Here is a 21,583-nt window from a genome sequence, read left to right as displayed (position 1 = left end):
AAAAAATGCTCATCCTGTTCACTCGCCTATTATCGGTCCTAAAACACTCACCTCCAACTTAAACATTGTATAATGTAGTGTAAAGCTGATTTAAAAATAAAATGTGTGCAGCCATGTCTCCATCTGCTCCCCTCCTTTCCTCCTCACTATGTTGCTCCGCAGTCCGCAGGCGAACTACACTCCCCAGGATGCCCCAGGAGCTGAGGTCATGTGACACAGTACAGCCAATAGGGCTGCTAAAATCTCCTGAGGACAGATTGGAACTTTGGGAGCGCTTGAAGTGCAAGCTGATAGTTACATCAGTTGGAGCCAGGACGGAGACAGGGAAGATAAGATCTGGGTGTTAGTGACACCCAGACTAGGTCATATTAACCCTCTTAGGTCCAAGAAAGTTCCCAATCACCTAATTAGATTGTGGCTGCTTCAGGGAAACCTCTAGTTAGGGACATTTCCCCATTAGCTTTATATAGTTAGTTTATAGTGCCAGTGAAGACGCCGCATTGTGAAGCATTGCCTGCAGTCTCGGACCCGATCCAGGCATACATCACTAAAGACTATTTTATTGGTGGGATCAGCTTGCTGGAACCCACCCCATGCAGAGGCGAAGCTTCACTGAAGGTGACAACGCTGGATCTCCAGGATCCCTGTTGTTAATCGACAGCTCTGGGAATTGGCGTACCCGGCAGGTACCTCAACTAAAGTGCACCAATGGTTCAAGGGCTACCATACACACTTTTGGGTGGGCCTTGACATTGGGTAAAAGGACATCAGGGTACAAAGGGCAAAGGGACATCACCCTTTGCACTATGGGGACACTCACTTGGTGTAAGGGGGTAGGGACTGTGTGTGTATATATATATATATATATATATATATATATATATATATATATATATATTTATATACAGAAAGAAAAAGAAAAGACTGCGCCTGGTATATCCGGATATATTACTAGTAGGATGTATATAGTTAATGTAAAATATACATGAAACCCCTCTAGTGTGTTTGGAGAAAAACCACAATGTATTGTTGATTGCTGACAAATCTAAAGTGCGCTCAATTAATAAAAAACTATAATATAATACAATGCATAAACCAAGATGATTAAAAAAATAAAAAGATATAAATGATATTGATAAATAATATTGTAAAATCATAATGAATGTTGAAAATCATGTAAATGAATAGTGTCCATGTAAATGTGACAACTCAGGAGATTCCTTCCTCTCCTTATCCCTCTCTCCCATCTCCTGTTGCCCTTTCTACTCCTTCCCACTCCTCTCCTTCACTTTCTACCCCTCTCCCCTTGCCGCAGCTCGTTCCCCGCAGGTCCCGCATACCCACGCGCTCCCTTAGCCCCTGCTTTGATCCTCCCCGCTCCCTCTCCCCCGCGGTAGCTCCTTTACCTTCACCTGTGGTGCCATCCGTCCCGTTGCCTCCTCCTCACGTGGTGCCCCCGGCGCGGCGTTATGCGCGCCTGGTGATGCGTCCGGTGCGTGCACCCCCTCAGCCCACGGAGGACGCGCGTGCATGCTCCTCTCTGCCTTTGCTGGCCATCGCGCGGGCACAGGCCTCGCGTGCGTTCCACTCCTCTTGGCTCCGTCCCCCTCCTACGGTCTTCCCCTGCTCTGTGCGGGCCGCGCCTGTATTGCAACCTGTGCGCGCGCATCCCCAGCTTACAGGGGGCACGTGCACAGACTCTTCTTATCAGGTTCCCCCTGTCTCCGCCTCCCAAGCTGTACAGGCCATTCCCCTGACTGCCCCTTCTGTCTCCTCCTCTTCTCCCCCTGACCTATCTCTAGCTTCTCCCACTTCTCTCTCTACTCCTCCCCTCTCTGTCATTGGTGCACCTTCCTTTATAATCCCTGTCTGTCCACCTCTTCCTCACTCTGCATAGTTCCTGTTTCCCTGTTTGTACCTGACCTATGCTGTACTCCCTCTGTGCTCCTGTGATTACCTGCTCCTGTGTTACCTTGGATTTCCCTGGCTTTGACCCCTGCTTACCCTGGACTACTCTGCTCTCTGGTATCCCTTTGAACCCTGCTACACATACGACTCCGCTGACCTCTAGCTTCCTAGGACCTGGCTTGCCCTCTGACGACTCTACCCTCTGGATCCCTGAACATTGGCAAACGGACATGACTATTCTCACATACATTCCCCAAGCATTGCAAGTATACACTAACAACTCTTCCAACAGGCCCAGCAACGCTATACCACACTCCGGGTTTGCTCCCACTGCTGTGGGTGTGTGGTATCATACCGTTCCCACCGCAGTACTGGGGTCTAGCTTGGTCTGCGGGCATACAGGCGTGACAGTAAATTAATAAGATGCCAAACCAATACTGTGATCTGGAAAGGTCTGACAATAATACATCCAGATGCTGGCAGCCTTCCTCTTGGGCACAAAAACCTCCCTTAACAGACCTGACAAAAAAAAGAAGAAGAAAAAGCGCCTGATCTTCGTGTATTAACGTATATAAAATTTAATAAAACATGGACATCACGATTCAAAACTCACAAGGTTCCAAATAATAAAGGCATTGTATGAGTAATACTCATGCTCCGACCCATCGTGTGTTGCCACCACAGCGCCTCTGCTCCACTGGAGATGCTCCGGACTGATGTCACGCCTCTCTGGCTGGTGTTTCACCTTGAAGGTTCCTCCGGCATCTCCCGTTTCTTGGACGCAAGTTCCCTTTATGGTAAAGAGTCCCAATACAACGGAACAGGGTCTGTCTTCACTCTCACAACTGGCACTGATTGCGAGCACTCATAGAATGACAATAGTAACACGTCCCTACACGTTTCTTCAGACTAGGCTGATTTCATCAGGGGATTTCATCCATGTTTTATTACATTTTATATATGTTAATACATGAAGATTGGGCGCTTTTTCTTCTTCTTTTTTTTGTTTTATATATTGTGACAGAAACCAGGGGATGGTAATAAATTCCATATATAGGGCTCCCAGGATACTGAACAGTTTCTATCCTGTCTGGCCTGGGAGTGCAGCCTTATAATACATGCACTCCATCCCACAGTTTTGGGCAAGCGCTGGAACTGAGGGATTTCTGTCACCTGTCATGCTAATTAGAAATCAGGTATGTAAGACTGATTTCCTGTTTGCTCTTGTCTCTTCTCCAGAGCCTGGAAGGCTGCTGAACACAGTGGGGAGAAGCCCCTTCCCCACACAGGTTCAATTGTTCTATTCATTTGGCTAACTCTGCAAAAGTACCTTGTTTTGTTGTTGGAAAGTGGAAAAGCCACTTCCACCCTGAGTTAGGGAAATCTAAGTTAAGTTATCGCTCAGGTGAGCAGCTTTTGTTTTGATGTGTTTTGTTGTATGCACTGTGGCAGTCTCAGTGCCTGGGACTGAATAAACCAGGCACAGCTTGTTTAAAGGAACAGTACGTGACGCCTCCTCATTTAACCTACCCCAAAAGACCGTGTTCTAACCGTCCCGGACAAGCAGCGGAGCCCCGGAGTAAGCTGTTTGTCACAATATATATATATGTATATATATATATATATATATATATATATATATATATATATATATATATATATATATATATATATATATATATATATATATATATATATACACACAGTCATGTCAAAAAGAAAGTACACCGTCATTGAATTCAATGGTTTTACATATCAGGACATAATATCAATCATCTGTTCCTTAGCAGGTCTAAAAATAAGGTAAAAACAACCTCAGATGAACAACAACACATGACATATTACACCGTGTCATGATTTATTTAACAAAAATAAAGCCAACATGGAAATCTATGTGTGAAAAACTAAGTACACCCTTACTGCTTCCATAGGATTTAAGATGCTAAGTACCTGATAGGTGCTGCTAATCAAATGCCCTTGATTAATTGATCATCAGCAAGTGTAACCACCTCTATAAGAGCCAAAGTTTTAGCGGTTTGCTGGTCTGGAGCATTCAGGTGTGTGTTAACACAATGCCAAGGAGGAAAGACATTAGCAATGATCTTAGAGAAGCAATTGTTGCTGCCCATCAATCTGGGATGGGTTATAAGGCCATTTCCAAGCAATGTAAAGTCCATCATTCTACAGTGAGAAAGCTTATTCAAAAGTGGAAAACATTCAAGACAGTTGCCAATCTTCCCAGGGTTGGACATCCCAGCAAATTCACCCCAAGGTCAGACCGAGAAATTGCAAAATACCCAAGAGTTACATCTCAGACTCTACAGGCCTCAGTTAGCATGTTAAATGTTAAAGTTCATGATAGTACAATTAGAGAAAGACTGAACAAGTATGGTTTGTTTAGAAGTGTTGCCAGGAGAAAGCCTCTTCTCTCTAAAAAGAACATGGCAGCACGGCTTAGGTTTGCAAAGTTGATTCTGAACAAATCACAAGACTTCTTGAACAATGTCCTTTGGACAGACGAAACCAAAGTGGAGATGTTTGGCCATAATGCACAGCGCAATGTTTGCGAAAACCAAACACAACATATCAGCACAAGCACCAACTGTCAAGCACGGTGGTGGAGGGTTGATGATTTGGGCTTGTTTTTGCAGCCACAGGACCTGGGAACCTTGCAGTCATTGAGTCGACCATGAACTCCTCTGTATACCAATGTATTCTAGAGTCAAATGTGAGGCCATCTGTCCGACAGTTAAAGCTTAGCCGAAATTTGGTCATGCAACAGGACAATGATCCCAAGCACACCAGCAAATCTACAACAGAATGGCGGAAAAAGAAAAGAATCAAGGTGTTGCAATGGCCCAGTCAAAGTCCAGACCTCAACCCGAATGAAATGCTGTGGCTGGACCTTAAGAGAGCTGTGCATAAAAAATGCCCACAAACCTCAATGAACTGGAGCAACGTTGTAAAGAAGAGTGGGACAAAATTCCCCCACAACGATTTGAGAGACTGATAGTCATACAGAAAACGATTACTTCACTATTGCTGCTAAAGGTGGTTCTACAAGCTATTGAATCATAAGGTGTACTCAGTTTTTCACACATGGCTTCTCCATTTTGGCTTTATTGTTGTTAAATAAATCATAACAGTGTAATATGTCATGTGTTGTTGCTCATCTGAGGTTGTATTTACCTAATTTTAAGACCTGCTAAGGAACAGATGATTGCTATTATGTCCTGATATGTAAAACCATAGAATTCAAAGAGGGTGTACTTTATTTTTCACATGACTGTATATTGTGGGGTAGTAGTATTATATCCTGTTCAGTAAAACCTGTTTTATTCTACTTGTGTGTGTTTATTATATTGTCCTGCACGGGGTTATCCCACATTGTTAGGATCCCGCGCAGGTGGAGGCGCTGTCGTCAACCGGATCAGATACACCCCAGTCTCCCAGTAGCGGAGGTTCAGGCCTCCTGTGAGCCACAGGTAACGCACCACATACACCGTAGCAGCTATATCTCCCAGGGGGTGGGGGAAAGTGCGTTACACGTGAAAACCAAGTAATGTAAATATAAATATCCTTAATAGGTTAAATTAATGTAAATAACCCTTGTGTTCGAGTTCTCTCTCTACCTCTTTTCTTTTTTCATTAATGTGATTTTATAACAACTTTACTGTTTCTTGTTTTCTTAAACAAAAAAAAGTTACTACAGGTATATGCGTGCTAAAGATGAAAACACCTCTTACAGTACATCTGCGGCTCTCTGCTGTTTGTATTTTCTCTTCAGTGATATACAGGAGATGATGCAGTGATTCTGTTGGGAGTATTTCAACAAATTGCACCTAGGGCTCGATCCATTAGGTCTTTCCTCCACTGTAGCAGTGAAAGCAGCATCTTTTTGTTAAGGTGGTACATAGGGAGACTGCCACTTGTTTTATTTCCTATTCAATTTTAATATATTTGTTTTTCTCTTTACAGCACAAGATGTTCCAGTGCTATAGACATGTGATGATCGCTATTCATTTTTATAGTATCTACTACTTCCTCTGTGTGTCTGCTTTTTAATTGAAGTGCTGAATACTTGAACATTTCATATATAACATAGAACCTTCCTAAGTCTTGTTTGTTCATTTTGATTAAACACAAAATAAGATTGCTTCTGGGAAACCGATATTTTCTCTATTAACAAAGAGGTAATATGTGTTGAATATGTATCAGATATTCCCTATAAATGTCCCGACAACACTGTACACAGAACATACATACAGTATCTTCAAATATTGCTTATGTTTTCATTAGTCATCAGCATGCATTACTTCTGTTATTTTGCAAGAAGAGATTGGAAAGGAGTGTAGAATTCATGTTTGTTGTTGACTGGGAAATATCTGTTCCTAAAAGATTAATGGCACAGCTACAATAAACATGGTGTACGCAGTGAGAATAATATTAGCAATGTCTTTGTTAACCTGGTACAATTTTGAGCAAATGTCCACATTACAGTAATACAATTACATCAAGTGGTGATATATTGGTTGACAATAAGTGCATTATAGCAATATTATTTAAGTGTGTATGTTAAATAATCTACTATACATAAATATATGTGAAACGCAATACCATTTACCATGACACATAATATTGTGTAACACTATTTTAAAACATCCACTTACTTAAAATATCAATATTTAAATAAACTTAAATATAATAAGACAAAATATATACTGTACATCCCTTCTACTTTATCACCTGTTTTAATCCCTCAAACACTTATTAATGGTTCTTTTTGTGTTGTTGAAAGAAGTTCAAAATAATTCTACCATTTATTATAGAACTTTGTAACTAATTTCTCTTGATCTTTTATTGCATCTCTTCTATCATATAACGTTATCGACATTAATTCCGATTTGAGTTCTGTTACTGTATGTTAGGAACATATGGTTATTTCATATTTTCATTCAAGAATAATTCTGGGATACCAGGAGAAAGTTATACTGCATCTCTCATTGATATATAACACATACTTTGTTTTTATGTAAAGTATCTTGCCTGTAAAGGTAGGAAAAACATGGAACAAAAAAAAAAAACCTCTGACATACAAGATTTGTCATCCCACCTCTGATGGCCACAGAGTGCAAGGAATGTTCACCCCTCACCCAAAGCTCTCTGTATCTGCAAGGGTTGCTAACTTGAGCCAGAAGGCCTTGGGACGTAGAGGGTAGAGCCACAACTTCAGCCTCGATGACCTTCAGTGGAGGGGGATGGAAGGGCATATTCAATTACGTAGGCCTTTGGTGGAAAGGGGGTTTAGCCATAACTAAAAAAATAAAATAATTCTAGGAGTGGCACTCTTATTGAATATTTTGTCATAGCGGCAAAAGGACAATGCCAGGAAAAGGCCCTGAAGATCAGTTCAGCAGAAAGGAGAAACGAGGCCGGCTTGGTGAATTGGGATAGGTGCTGCTACTGCCTGTGCTATGTAACAATCAGGGTGGGCTGGTGTCCTCTCATTGTGGGAGAGGCAGTACTACAGCCCATGCTTAGTGGTGCTGTCCTGTCCTGAAAGTAGTGGCAGTTCAAATACCAATGGTGAATGACAGTGCTTGGTGGTATCCTTTGGAGGAATGGCCATTACAGAATTTTAATTGGCCCACTGAACAAGTATGGCTGATGGCTGCTCTTCCAGTTTGTCTAGAATACTGCACAGACATGGTGTAAGCAATGTCCTTTTAATGTATGTGTATGATTCTAAATAAAATGATGTGGTTATTAGAACCCATAAAGGTGTCTTGGTGTTTTATCTGAAGAAGTGAGAGAGGGGCAGGTATGTGAGGTGATCGTAAGGAAAAGGGATTATTGAAGCACTTTTAAATTCCCTGTAATGTACTTTTTTTTCCGCAAACATTTTTATTAGACAAAAATAGTCAGACAACATGACGAGATATATACATAGCCTAAAATAACATTTTCGTTTTTAGAGCCTCGCCGAGAATGGTGAGGCCTCTAGACACTTAGTGGACCTCGACTGATAAGGGGAATGGAGGGGGAGAGGGAGAGGTGGGGGGGAGGGGGTTAAAGTGTTTGCTCGACTTTATATCTTTAGAGTACAAATATCATGGTAGGGGGGGAGGGAGGGAGAAGGAATAGGGAGACCAGTCGAGAAAGAGGCAGGAGAAAGAAGAGGCGAAAAGAAGAGAGAAAAAAAAGAGATGGGGGGGTGGGGGGGAATAAGGTAACGTCAACACTCAGCCGCCAGGCACCCAAGCTTGAGTGTCAGTGAACAAGGTGGCTAGGTCTAGATAGTTTCTGCCGACGGATAGTCCCATACCTAGGCTCTGAGCATTAGCCACGGCTCCCATGTTTGGTAAAAGTCCGGTAAGGACTGTTTTAGAAACACTGTCAGTTTTTCCATCAGCATGACCTCGCTGATTCGCCTTTTTACCGTTTGTTTGGCAGGCAAAGACACCTTCCTCCAGAAGGCCGCAATCGCACATCTAGCTGCTGTAAGAACGAAGGAGATTAATTTCCTTATTGGTCTGTCAATATCCTCGATTGGCTTTGCCAGAAGGTAGGTCAGAGGATCAATGGGGATGATGAGGTCCGTAACCTCTTTTATAAGCGTTTGTATAGAGGACCAATATTTCCGAATTTTTGCACATGACCACCAGATATGGGCCATATCCCCCCTTTGTCCGCAGCCTCTGCAGCATAAATCAGAAACCAGGGGGTAGATTTGTTTCAGTCTTACTGGGGTAAGATACCAGTGAAATAGGATCTTGTAAATATCTGTAATGTACTTTTAAGCATCAAAATCAAATGTATTTAAAAAAATAAGGTAGCATTGTAGGTATAGACATCATAATAGTAAAATCACAAAGCAAAAGGCACAGTTCACACCTAAGACATTTACTGTACATCTTCTACCAGTTATTCTCCATGCATTTTAAATTAGTATAGCTTTAAAAAAAAAAAAAAAAAATCTTCCCATTCACATTTAAGCTGCTCTACAGGCACATTCTAAAGTCATCTACAGTACATCTGAAGATATGTGGCCCCAGGAAGACTATGGGCCTCATGCAGTAAGCCCCGATACAAAATTTTCGGCACGAATTGCGAAAATGTTTTTTTTGGGCGATTTGCCCTCGCAGTATTCAGTAAGGGCCGAATCCTTCCGATCCCTGCTGAAGCACTGCGAAAGCAAAGCTGCCGATGAGCTGTGGCGATACAGCCTGGCTCCCGATAAGGCTCCCGATAAACCTTTGGTGCCGATAGATGTTTGCAGCTGAGAGAGACAAGCCGCTCTCTCAGCGCAAACTTCGGCACCAAAAAAAGTATTTAAAAACAACTTTTATTCATAGTGTACATGTGCAGGGGGTCTTCGGAGCTGAACCGCGTTGGTTTGAGGTCCGGGGACCCCCTGCCCCCCGAGATACAGGCCCCTTTATGAGGTGCCGGTATCCCTCGGCGTTTAAAGGTCCCGATCACGTGACCGCGACCTGTAAACAAACCAGAGGGATACCGGCACCCCATAAAGGGGCCTGTATCTCGGGGGGCAAGGGGTCCCCGGACCTCAAACCAACGCTGTTCTGCTCCGGAGACCCTCTGCACATGTACAGTATAAATAAAACACACACACATCAATAAAGACTCGTTCCTTACCTTGGCGGCTATGTGCAACGGTAATGAAGCAGCATGAATGTCTTTTTAATTATACTGTACAGTGAGCAGGGGGTCCCCTGAGCTGAACCGCATTGCTTTGTGGAGCAGGGACCCCCTGCTTCCCGAGTTACAGGCCCCGGTATGTGTCATCGGGTGGCAGTGTCGCCGCCATGTTTATAGCGTCCCCGCAATAAACATGGCGTCCACACTGTAACCGATGGCCCAAACCGGGGCCTGTAACTCGGGAGGCAGGGGGTCTCTGAGCCACAAATAAATGCGCTTCAGCTCAGGGGGCCTCCTGCTTCCGCACAATATTATTAAAATACATTAATGCTGCTTCATTACCATAGCGGATAGCCGCTAAGGCAATGAAGGGGTTAACGCATAGTAGCATGTTTATTGGGGACAAATGCCCCCAATAAACATAGCATCAATACACAACATACAGTATAGTAATGGGCAGAATGACTATTATCCACAAATGGATAATAGTGCAGTTGTCCATTTACAATACATACACAACAATAAAGACTTTAAATACATATAGCACTCACCCATGTCCCACTGCCACGATGAAGGCCATCCTCATCGTCATCCTGCCCATGCCCCATCCGCTTCTGCAAAACAAACACAAGAATTACAACATCCAAATTAATGTCCCCTAACCCCTTAATCACCATAGCGGTTATTAACCGCTACAGTTATTAAGGGGTTAAGCCACCATCACCCACATACCCTCCCCCACAAAGCCCCCCAACCACCCTCACCCAATACCCACAGGGGAGTCCTACCAAATACCCTTGGGCCTAATACCCCCTCCCCCAGCACATACAGTACAATAATGTGCCAAATAACTATTATCCACATAGGGATAATACATTATTTGGCCATTATTAAACACATTCAATAACGTTAAAATGTAAAGAAACTTGTACTAACCTCATCAATAAGAAGTCTCCGTCGCCAGCATCATCCTTGGGGTCCGTTGCCAACATTAGAAATAGCCACAACATTTCAATATCATTAACATAACACTGAACCCCTTAATCACCTTATCGGGTACTAACCTGAAAGGTAATTAAGGGGTGAAGCCATCCTGCAATGCCTACAACAGTTATGCATAACATCCTCAGTGAAATAAAAACCAATTGCCTAACCAAATTCCATTTAATCATTCAATCTGTAGGCTCACATGCCTCATAAAACATTACATTTACAGTGTATACATGTAGCATAACATGTAAACTGCATGTACACGCTGCAAATCAATGTTAACAATATAATAATGCCACTCAAATCGCCATACATCACAAGAAGTATATTATTTAATACAATAAACTCACCATCAATGAATTACTACACATCAATTACATCCCTAAACAATTAAAATACCATCCATACCAATTACACAATGAACTAAAGCTATCCTAACAGAGAACAACTTCAAAACATAGTCAAAAGTACACCAACAATTACAATATAATAAAGCAAGGCTTTCCATATCCTACTGTACGGCCTGGAAGCCCAAAACTTACATCTGTCTAAAAATAAAACACATTTAGCACACATCAATGCATAGCCACAATGATTAACAATACAGAATTAGAAGCTTTAACAACACTATCATTTCTTACCCTGTATATATATCTGTACACATACATACAGACATACATACAGTGGGAAGAAATGATATGCATTGTAAAAAATGAAAACATGAAAAAGCAACACAAAAAACAGTTACATTAAGTACATTTCTTTATTTAACTTACCATTACTTGCCCCCACCGACTCCCGTTGATCAGCTTACTCACGAACCAATCCACGACACCATCCACGACACCATCCAGGAACAAATCCACGACACAATCCAGGAACAAATCCACGAACCAAACCAGGAACCAATCCAAGAACAAGTGCAGGAACCAATCCAGGAAGCAAGCCACGAAGAAATCCAAGAAACAATCCACGACACGATCCAGGAACAGGAACCCATAAAAGAAAAAAAACATAACAAATTAAACATTAAAATAATAAAACATGACAATCAAGGGTTGTACTAGTTTTATTCTTAGTGAATCTGTATTACAATACCTTGTTCCGGGGTCTTCTTGACGTCCGGTGCCACGCCCTGGTCTTCAATCTTCAGGAGGAGGTCCGTCCTCCTCGGCATCTGCCTTCAAAATGAGACGACATAGGCTTTTATAGGCCTATGACGTCACATTTGTCGTCATATGGTTCCCACGGCCCTGATTGGGCCGTGAAAACCATGTGTTTTGGCCGATGTAAAAAAATTGATGACGTCACTTAAAGGCAATGCCAGCACAGCCAATCAGAATGGCTTTGCTGCTATTGCCTTTAAGAAAACGTCATGAAATGACACATGGCCGGACTCACATGGTAAGCCAGCCAATCAGAGCGTGGGAACTCCATCCCTACTCTGATTGGCTGGCTTACCATGTGAGTCCGGCCATGTGTCATTTCATAACGTTTTCTTAAAGGCAATAGCAGCAAAGCCATTCTGATTGGCTGTGCTGGCATTGCCTTTAAGTGACGTCATCAATTTTTTTACATCGGCCAAAACACATGGTTTTCACGGCCCAATCAGGGCCGTGGGAACCATATGACGACAAATGTGACGTCATAGGCCTATAAAAGCCTATGTCGTCTCATTTTGAAGGCAGATGCCGAGGAGGACGGACCTCCTCCTGAAGATTGAAGACCAGGGCGTGGCACCGGACGTCAAGAAGACCCCGGAACAAGGTATTGTAATACAGATTCACTAAGAATAAAACTAGTACAACCCTTGATTGTCATGTTTTATTATTTTAATGTTTAATTTGTTATGTTTTTTTTCTTTTATGGGTTCCTGTTCCTGGATCGTGTCGTGGATTGTTTCTTGGATTTCTTCGTGGCTTGCTTCCTGGATTGGTTCCTGCACTTGTTCTTGGATTGGTTCCTGGTTTGGTTCGTGGATTTGTTCCTGGATTGTGTCGTGGATTTGTTCCTGGATGGTGTCGTGGATGGTGTCGTGGATTGGTTCGTGAGTAAGCTGATCAACGGGAGTCGGTGGGGGCAAGTAATGGTAAGTTAAATAAAGAAATGTACTTAATGTAACTGTTTTTTGTGTTGCTTTTTCATGTTTTCATTTTTTACAATGCATATCATTTCTTCCCACTGTATGTATGTCTGTATGTATGTGTACAGATATATATACAGGGTAAGAAATGATAGTGTTGTTAAAGCTTCTAATTCTGTATTGTTAATCATTGTGGCTATGCATTGATGTGTGCTAAATGTGTTTTATTTTTAGACAGATGTAAGTTTTGGGCTTCCAGGCCGTACAGTAGGATATGGAAAGCCTTGCTTTATTATATTGTAATTGTTGGTGTACTTTTGACTATGTTTTGAAGTTGTTCTCTGTTAGGATAGCTTTAGTTCATTGTGTAATTGGTATGGATGGTATTTTAATTGTTTAGGGATGTAATTGATGTGTAGTAATTCATTGATGGTGAGTTTATTGTATTAAATAATATACTTCTTGTGATGTATGGCGATTTGAGTGGCATTATTGTATTGTTAACATTGATTTGCAGCGTGTACATGCAGTTTACATGTTATGCTACATGTATACACTGTAAATGCAATGTTTTATGAGGCATGTGAGCCTACAGATTGAATGATTAAATGGAATTTGGTTAGGCAATTGGTTTTTATTTCACTGAGGATGTTATGCATAACTGTTGTAGGCATTGCAGGATGGCTTCACCCCTTAATTACCTTTCAGGTTAGTACCCGATAAGGTGATTAAGAGGTTCAGTGTTATGTTAATGATATTGAAATGTTGTGGCTATTTCTAATGTTGGCAACGGACCCCAAGGATGATGCTGGCGACGGAGACTTCTTATTGATGAGGTTAGTACAAGTTTCTTTACATTTTAACGTTATTGAATGTGTTTAATAATGGCCAAATAATGTATTATCCCTATGTGGATAATAGTTATTTGGCACATTATTGTACTGTATGTGCTGGGGGAGGGGGTATTAGGCCCAAGGGTATTTGGTAGGACTCCCCTGTGGGTATTGGGTGAGGGTGGTTGGGGGGCTTTGTGGGGGAGGGTATGTGGGTGATGGTGGCTTAACCCCTTAATAACTGTAGCGGCTAATAACCGCTATGGTGATTAAGGGGTTAGGGGACATTAATTTGGATGTTGTAATTCTTGTGTTTGTTTTGCAGAAGCGGATGGGGCATGGGCAGGATGACGATGAGGATGGCCTTCATCGTGGCAGTGGGACATGGGTGAGTGCTATATGTATTTAAAGTCTTTATTGTTGTGTATGTATTGTAAATGGACAACTGCACTATTATCCATTTGTGGATAATAGTCATTCTGCCCATTACTATACTGTATGTTAGGGGGGTATAGGTGTTGTTGGGTATATATATATATATATATATAATTATTTAATTATTTATTTAATTCGTTATTGTGGGGCTGGGGTGTGTTTTTTTTATTATTGTGGGTAGTGGGGGTGTGTGAAGGGGGCATTAGCCCCAACGGTGGTTGTTTAGGGCTTGCGGGTGGGTAGCGGGAGGCCTTAACCCCTTCAGGACCGTAGCGGTATTAACCGCTACGGTCGTGAAGGGGTTAAGTGCCCCCGCATCCCCCCCGCAAGTCCTAAACTCACACCCAGGGCCAAATACCCCCCTCACCCATCCCCGCTACCCACAATAACGCTGGCACGGTGGGTTAACCCCTTCATTGCCTTAGCGGTTAGCCGCTAAGGTAATGAAGTGGCTTTTAAATGCCTTTTTCCTGCCTCGGATGCATGCCGGGGGGCTCCGGTGCGGGTATCAGCTCCGGAGACCCCCGGCATCAATCACAGGCAGGAAAAAGGGCTGATTTTTCCTAAGTGTCGCCCTTGCCGATGCTTCTCCTTCAGCAAGTTGCCAACTTTAGTTGGCGGGCTGGATTGGCCATAAAATCTCCAATCTGGCCTGCCGATCAGCACCAAAAAGCTGATCGGGGCTTACTGAATTCAGGCGGGAAAAAAAAGTCCCGATAAGTGGCTTATCGGCAGCCGGGTGGCGAAATTTTTTTTTTCGGAAGAAAAGTTGCCGATAATTCCCACTTATCGGGGCTTACTGAATCAGGAGGGCAAAAAACGGCTATAAAATGCCGAAAAAGCCTTATCGGGGCTTACTGCATGAGGCCCTATGTCCCTCAGGCACCATTTGTAGAAGGCCAAGCTATCATAGACGGAGGGGTGAGGTAGCCTTGGGAGAATAAATAGAGCATGTTTAGATAGTAATAGCTTCATAAGTACTGTATTTATCCCTGGGCAAGGATATAGGGTGTTCTCTAAAGGTTGAACAGTTTGGGTAATAGACATGTATTGCTAATTGTCCAGATCTGGATGAGTTAAATGTAACAGCCTTTTTTTGTTTTTTACCAATAAAATTGCCCTTTTCCTAAGAATTATAAATTGCCTACGAAAGAAAAAAAAATTCTAATTAAAATAGGAACTATGGTAAATACATATGACATTTAAAATATATATTTAAAAAACTATAAATAAGAGCATAATTGTTTTGGTGTCTCCCATTAGCTTCATTATTCTCTACAAGATGTATTACTGTGTGCTTCTTTGTTAAGCACAATCAATTACCAATAGCCAATGTATTATGACAAGGCATATCATTACTTAAACATATACAAGACCATGGGCTTTCTGCTTCCATTAACTTTGTAATGAAATCAAGCTGGTTGCAGTACATTAGAAGTCGATTGAACTGGCTACACCCTCGCCAGATTGAGCATGCATAGCTTAAAGCAAATTCTATTTTATGTGATGTAAATGGCCTGAATGATGTAGACATTCTCTGGATTTCAATTTGAAATTGAACAAGCTAGATATAGTGAGGGAATATTTTTAATGCCATACTCCTCTACTTATAAATACCATGTTTATGGCTTAGCAGAGTATTGGAAGCCACAGAAGAAATGTCTTAAGCTCCTGAAAAATATGGTTAGACTTGAATTTCAAAAGAAAAAAAACATTATTAATCAATTAACTTGGGGAACACAGTTAATCATCAGAAAATGGAAAAAAGGAAGAGATGATCGATAATCATAGGCTTAAGCTGTTAAATTCCGGGCATTATTGAAATCCCTTCTCCCTGATTGGTTAAAATTCGAGGCATTATCCATTCAGTTATGGGACAGAATTGTTGGCACCCGGCCACGTTTTGTCAGCCAATCACCTTCCAGTTCTCATCCACACAGAGTGAGAGCAGCTCTCAGTCAGGAGAGGTGATTGGGCAAGAGTGTAAGGATTATGCTCGATCGGTGACGGGTTTTGCTGCCAGTTAAGGTTTTCCAGACAGCCTGCCCTTTCTGCTCAAACTGGCCTTTTGTGTACTTGCAGCTTGCTATATTAGGCTGCAGTTCCTGGTGGGAGTCGCCGAGCAAAGATCCTACGTTTGCAGCTCTTGTTAGCGTAGCCCTTTTTTTGACACTCTAAGCGACTACGGGTAACTGCGCGCACCTGTGGCTCCAGGAGATCTGAGCCTCTGCTAGCTGGGAGCCTGGGGTAACACTTATTAGCGCAGCTCCTCCACTTACCCAGGATCCCCGTCATGTAAGATTCCCCTGGGCAAGAAACACACCAATAAAATGCGTGCAACCAACTTTACTATGTGCAATAATAAACTTATACTCTATATGAACCGTGGCAATAACCCAATATGCATACACTTATCTTATAATACTATACTTATACTCTATCATAACCTAACGCCGCTAACTGATAATGTCCTTCTAACATCAGTGGCTCGGCCACACCCCTAGAGAATATTGTCCTGTACAATAGTGGCTCAGCCACGCTCTTATGAGTATATCTCTATCCCGTCACCGCGTGCCCCACACACCGTGTCCGTGTAATAGAATAGAACGATAGCGGCGTGTACTTAGGCCTTGGCCACTCGCTAGTGTCTCCAAATAGTTATGCCTAAGGCAGGATCAGCGCCTTTTGACCGGTGTTGGTGCACTTGACGTATCTACTACCTTCCGGTCACGGCGGTGACCGGTAATACTTCGAAAAGGATCAGCCGAATCCTTGCTTGTCTTGGATGTCCGCAGTGCAGCTGTCTGGTCCCAAGCAGCTCACCATCAAACCTGCTCTGCACGTTTGTCCCTAACTGTCTACACAGTAAGGTGATTGATCGCTAGCACTATGGGCGTCCCTGCAGCACAGCAGCCTACTGTGACTCAGGGGTTTCTCCTAAGGGCCTGCGGGGTAAAGCTAGCCTATGCAGGTGGGTCACGGACCCCCTGCACGCATACACCCTCCTCCTTTACCTTCCAGATCCCCTCTCACTAGCGTGGCCTCTCCCCCACGCTTCCCTTTCCTCCTCCCGTAATTCCAGCCTTCCGATTGGCTCCTCAAGTCAGGTGACTGCCCAGGAGCTCATGGGAGTTGTAGTTCCTTAGCGGAGCCTCTCTGCCTTGAGTTGCACAGACTCACAGCTATTGATCAGCCTCTGCAACACTGTTGCAGACCTCCACATGACTCCTGAACAGAGTCAAAACACCAAGTGAATACACACTGAACACACATATGAGGTTCCTACCACATCCCTACATTAATATTTGCAGTCACGCTTTAAACTTTTGTCTATTTTGATTCCCCTGATGCTGACCCCGTCCTTGCTGCTTTCTGCCTGTCTCCTGGACTTTGCAACTGTGCTGCCAGCTCTGACCTCTGCCTGTCTCCTGGACTTTGCAACTCTGCCGCCAGCCATGACTCCAGTCTGCTTACCAACCACGGATACTTTTACAGAACTCTGTGCCTTTACTCACTGCCTACCTCAGCCCTGCGGGCATCCTGATTTGAGATGAGCACCGTAACAAGGAGTCACCAGCATGGCACTGTCTCCTCCCCCACCCTTCCTGCAGAGAGCTACGCACACGAGAGTGAGGAGAAAAGTGTGTGTGTGTGTCTGCTGTGTGTTTTGTGGGTCTAGAGGGGGGCCACAGAGTGTTTTATTTGTGTGTCTGCAATGTGTGTTCTGTTGGTGTATGTTTTGTGGGTCTTGAGGGGGGCAGCAGAGTCTGTTTTGTTGGTGTGTGTGTGTCTGAAGTGTGTGTTTTGTGGGTGGAGGAGGGCTGCAGATAGTTTTGTGTGTGTGTCTGCAGTGTATAGTTTTATAGGGGTGCTGGTGTGTGTTTTGTAGGTATAGAAGGGGGCAGCATTCTGCATTGTTGCTGTGCATGTGTGTGTCTGCAGTTTGTTTTGTGGGTGTAGAGTGGGCCTGCAGTGTGTTTGTCTTCAGTGGGTGGATGAGGGCTGCAGATTGTTTTGTTGGTGTGTGTGTGTGTGTGTGTGTGTGTCTGCAGTTTTGTGCATTTTACATGGGGGCTGCAGTGTGTTTTTGTGTGTCTTCTGTGTGTGTTTTGTGAGTGTAGAGAGTGGAGGAGGGCTGCAGTATGTTTTGTGGGTGTGAGGATGGGTGGGGGCTGCAGAGCATGTTTGTGTATATAGAGGAGGGTTGCAGAGTTTGAGTATTTAGAAGGGGGCTGTGAGTATGTACAATTTCATTTTTATACACACGTGCAGTAAAAGCAAAAGAATGTAGATGATCATGCTGATAAAAATCAATATGACTACCAAGGTGTCTATCTTTTTTATGAAAAATGTAAAACAAACAACTAAATAAGCCTACATTTAGCCTATAATAGAAATAATTCCCTCAGAACAGGGCATTTCTGGATATAATGCCATAGCTGGGTTAAAGTCCCTCGGCTTCGTCTCAGGCCTTCAACTCTTCCAGCCAGGGCATTATTGGCCAGTAATGCCCTGTTCTTCTGAGATTATTACTTAAATATCAACAAGTTTTATTTATATTCTCTGTTCCAAATATTTGGGAGAGAGAGAGAACAAATTTTACTAGAGTCTAAAGTCCTATATTCAGTATCCACTGCTCAGACCTGCCGTTCCCATCCCCTGATTTTCTTTAAAAGCAGACAACTTACAATTAATGGTTGCCACTTCAATGTTCCTAGTGCACAAAAAGGAGCACACCTGAAATACCTGTGATATTTGCTAATAGCTGGATTATCTGTAGGTGTGAGCTCAAAAGTATGATGTGACAGTGATGCTATCCAGCATCTGCTTTAGATCATACTGCTAGAGCTTAAACATGCCAATATAGTTCTTATGAAACTCCTTATAGGAAGTGTGGGATGTGAGTCATTTAAATAGACTTTACATATCTCCCAGATATCTACGATGTGCTGCATTTTGAGCCTAGGGGTCTCTTCATATGTTATTTGGAGGGTGGTTTGAGGAGATATATATAGAACTTGAGACACTGGCAAAACAGGTCTCACTCTCCCCCACCTCCTGGTCATATTTAAGGGATTTAGAATCTGCTAACAGTTTTGTAAAAATTGAAATCCGTGGGGCAGATGTTCAGTGCTAAAAGAAAAATCTGCCTTTTTTAGACTAATTCGCAGTGGATTTGAATTTCTGTGAAAATGTTGCGCATCTCTACTAACAATCAAATTTAAATTATAATACCCAAACACCACACCCTATTGTATATGGCCATCAAAAAAACAATAAGAGATTACATACCCCTTTGTCATCTCAAGTGATAGCATTTTCACAAGAGGTACAGTATGTTATTAGATTTCAATTGAAATTTCAAGTCTAATAGGTTTGCAAAATGGACAAAAGAGAAGTTAATAAGATTGATGCATGGATGCACAAGGATGCCAGATGGGAATGATTCTCAAAGTGTAATTTCTAGGTAAAATCCCCCCCAAAAACTAGCATTCGCCTTTGCCATGTTTGATGCGAGTAAGTTAAGTTTACAGTGACTGGACAAGTGAGTAGCAACATTATCAATACTTTATTCTACTGTATATACTGTATACCAGTCAGAGAATGTTCAGACCACGCTCTTGCTTCCTATGGATATGGAAAAGTGATTCCTCTCTTTCCTCTTGCAGCTCCTGTGAATCAAAGTTTCTCCCCTCACTTCAAAGATAGATCCCGGCGTAAAACTCCGTCGGCAGAGCCAGGCAACCAAAAAAGAAAACACAGGTGTGCACCAAGGTAAGAGTAATATAGTGTATTACAACAATAAAAAAGTAAACACTTACATATAATAAAACTTTAATTCATCCAGGACTGAGTGATATCCTCTTCTATTAGGCTCCACTATAGATGGTATGAAGGGGTGATGTCAAATTCCCTCCAGATGGCAGTCCCGCGCGCTGGGGCTGGCTCTGTAGCACTGACCGCAATCCTGCCTCCACGGGTGTCGGCTTGGTATGTGGCGAAGTGCACATGCGTGGGAAAGAAGCCCTCTGTAGCCGTCTGTGGATGCCGGTCCATTTGAGGAATCACGGCCGGAATGGATACACTTGTGTGTATGCCAGAAGGATAGGTTTAAAAATGGCAATTTGTGAATTCAATTTCACCACCAGCCCGATGTCTCCGCAACACCTCCAGTCAGAGTCTCACTTCATGGGTTCAAAGAACAGCCACGGTCCACTGGAGGGCTGGAAAACACCTTTGGATGTCCACAAGATGTCTGTTTGGAGCCTCAGTGTAGCTTCCTAGATAGTGCAAAAACAAAAGATATACCGGCGCCTTAGAGTCCAAAATGAATGATAGTCCTGGGACTTCAAGACAGAAGGATGAGTGTCCAAAGGGGTGAGGAAGTGTGCGCAAGCGCATGAAACGCGTAGGGTGTTTTTCTATCAGTCTGTTGGACGATTTGACGAGAGGAACGTTCAGTCTCTGGATCAGCAGCAGGAAGGATCTCCGCCCCAAAGTCCCGCCCACCGGTGACGGAACATCCGGTGACGTCACTTCCGGTTCGAGGAACACGGAAGCACGGGACACGGGGAAGCACGCCGGTATATTACATGGTCCAGCTGGAGGAGGACTTACTTCATCTCCCACTTGATATCCATTGCCTGTACCTATCAGCCATCCTGTGAGTAGGGCTCTGGTTTTACTCTACCGGATTGGCAATCTCTGGGTCTTTTGTCCATTTTATTTATTTTAGACTTGTATTAAATTAACTTTTACTTTCAGCCTTGCCCCCGTGTGTCTTACGTTAGTCGTGTTTGTCTTGGTTCATTTTGTCAGTCAGTGTCAGTGATTTCATGTTAGCTGTGTTGCACTATATTTTTCTTTTTCTCGTTTCATATCACGCAATATTCGGATGAAGTTACATCTGATCATTTGAAGATCGAGGAATTGCCAACTCACCCCTTTGGACACTCATCCTTCTGCCTTGAAGTCCCAGGACTATCATTCATTTTGGACTCTAAGGCACCGGTATCTTTTTTGTTTTTGTATCCATTTCTGATTGTACCATCAGTTTCCACCAGGCAGCCTAGTACCCCAGTTGAGGATATCCTGTATTAGGGCCCATCACATAATTGTTCCTCTAGCGCTAACTATACATCACCTTTTTCTTTTTATTCCTACTGTAGATAGTGCAGCCACAGATCTGGTCCGCGTGTGTTCCGGCTCGATCACACACTGCGTAATGATGTAGTGTCGCTTGCGTAATGACGCTCCCTGATGCGTTTCATTGCACTCGGGCGACTTTCTCAAAGGGATATATATACGGTGTAAAAATCCCTGATTCACTGAATCATTCAAAATCGATACATTTCCAAGTTGAATTCTTCCAGTTATATACCACATCCCTTAGATTAATAATAAATCTCAGTTGGGCGTTACAGAAAATCTACTACCACACAGCAATACTAATTTATTTAAATTGATAGAGTAGTAGATGAGGTTGGAAAAAAACATGCCCATCGAGTTTAACCTGTTACATTAAGTCGACTGAGATACTTATCCTATATTTGTACTTATATTGATCCAGAGAAAGGCAAAAAAAAAAACCCACTGAAATACAGATGTTGCAGGTGTTATCAACCTTGTTAACATGAATTAACGCATAAAATATTGCATTTGTTAAGGAGATAAC

General features: G+C 42.8%; 1 protein-coding gene and 1 long non-coding RNA gene across 2 annotated transcripts in view; one reads left to right on the top strand and one right to left on the bottom strand.

The window, feature by feature from the left end:
• GRM8 (glutamate metabotropic receptor 8) overlaps positions 1–21,583 on the bottom strand; it is a 1,200,287-nt gene that overhangs the window by 424,463 nt on the left and 754,241 nt on the right. The window lies entirely within an intron of this gene.
• Positions 308–20,883, top strand: LOC142495023 (uncharacterized). The gene is made up of 3 exons (XR_012801648.1): positions 308–686; positions 8,362–8,473; positions 19,578–20,883. It is a non-coding gene; the product is annotated as an uncharacterized LOC142495023 (long non-coding RNA).

Source organism: Ascaphus truei, chromosome 5 (genome assembly GCF_040206685.1).
Source record: "Ascaphus truei isolate aAscTru1 chromosome 5, aAscTru1.hap1, whole genome shotgun sequence".
NCBI lineage: Eukaryota > Metazoa > Chordata > Amphibia > Anura > Ascaphidae > Ascaphus > Ascaphus truei.
The sequence above is the reverse complement of the archived record's forward strand: the minus strand, read 5'-3'. Positions and strand labels throughout refer to the sequence as shown.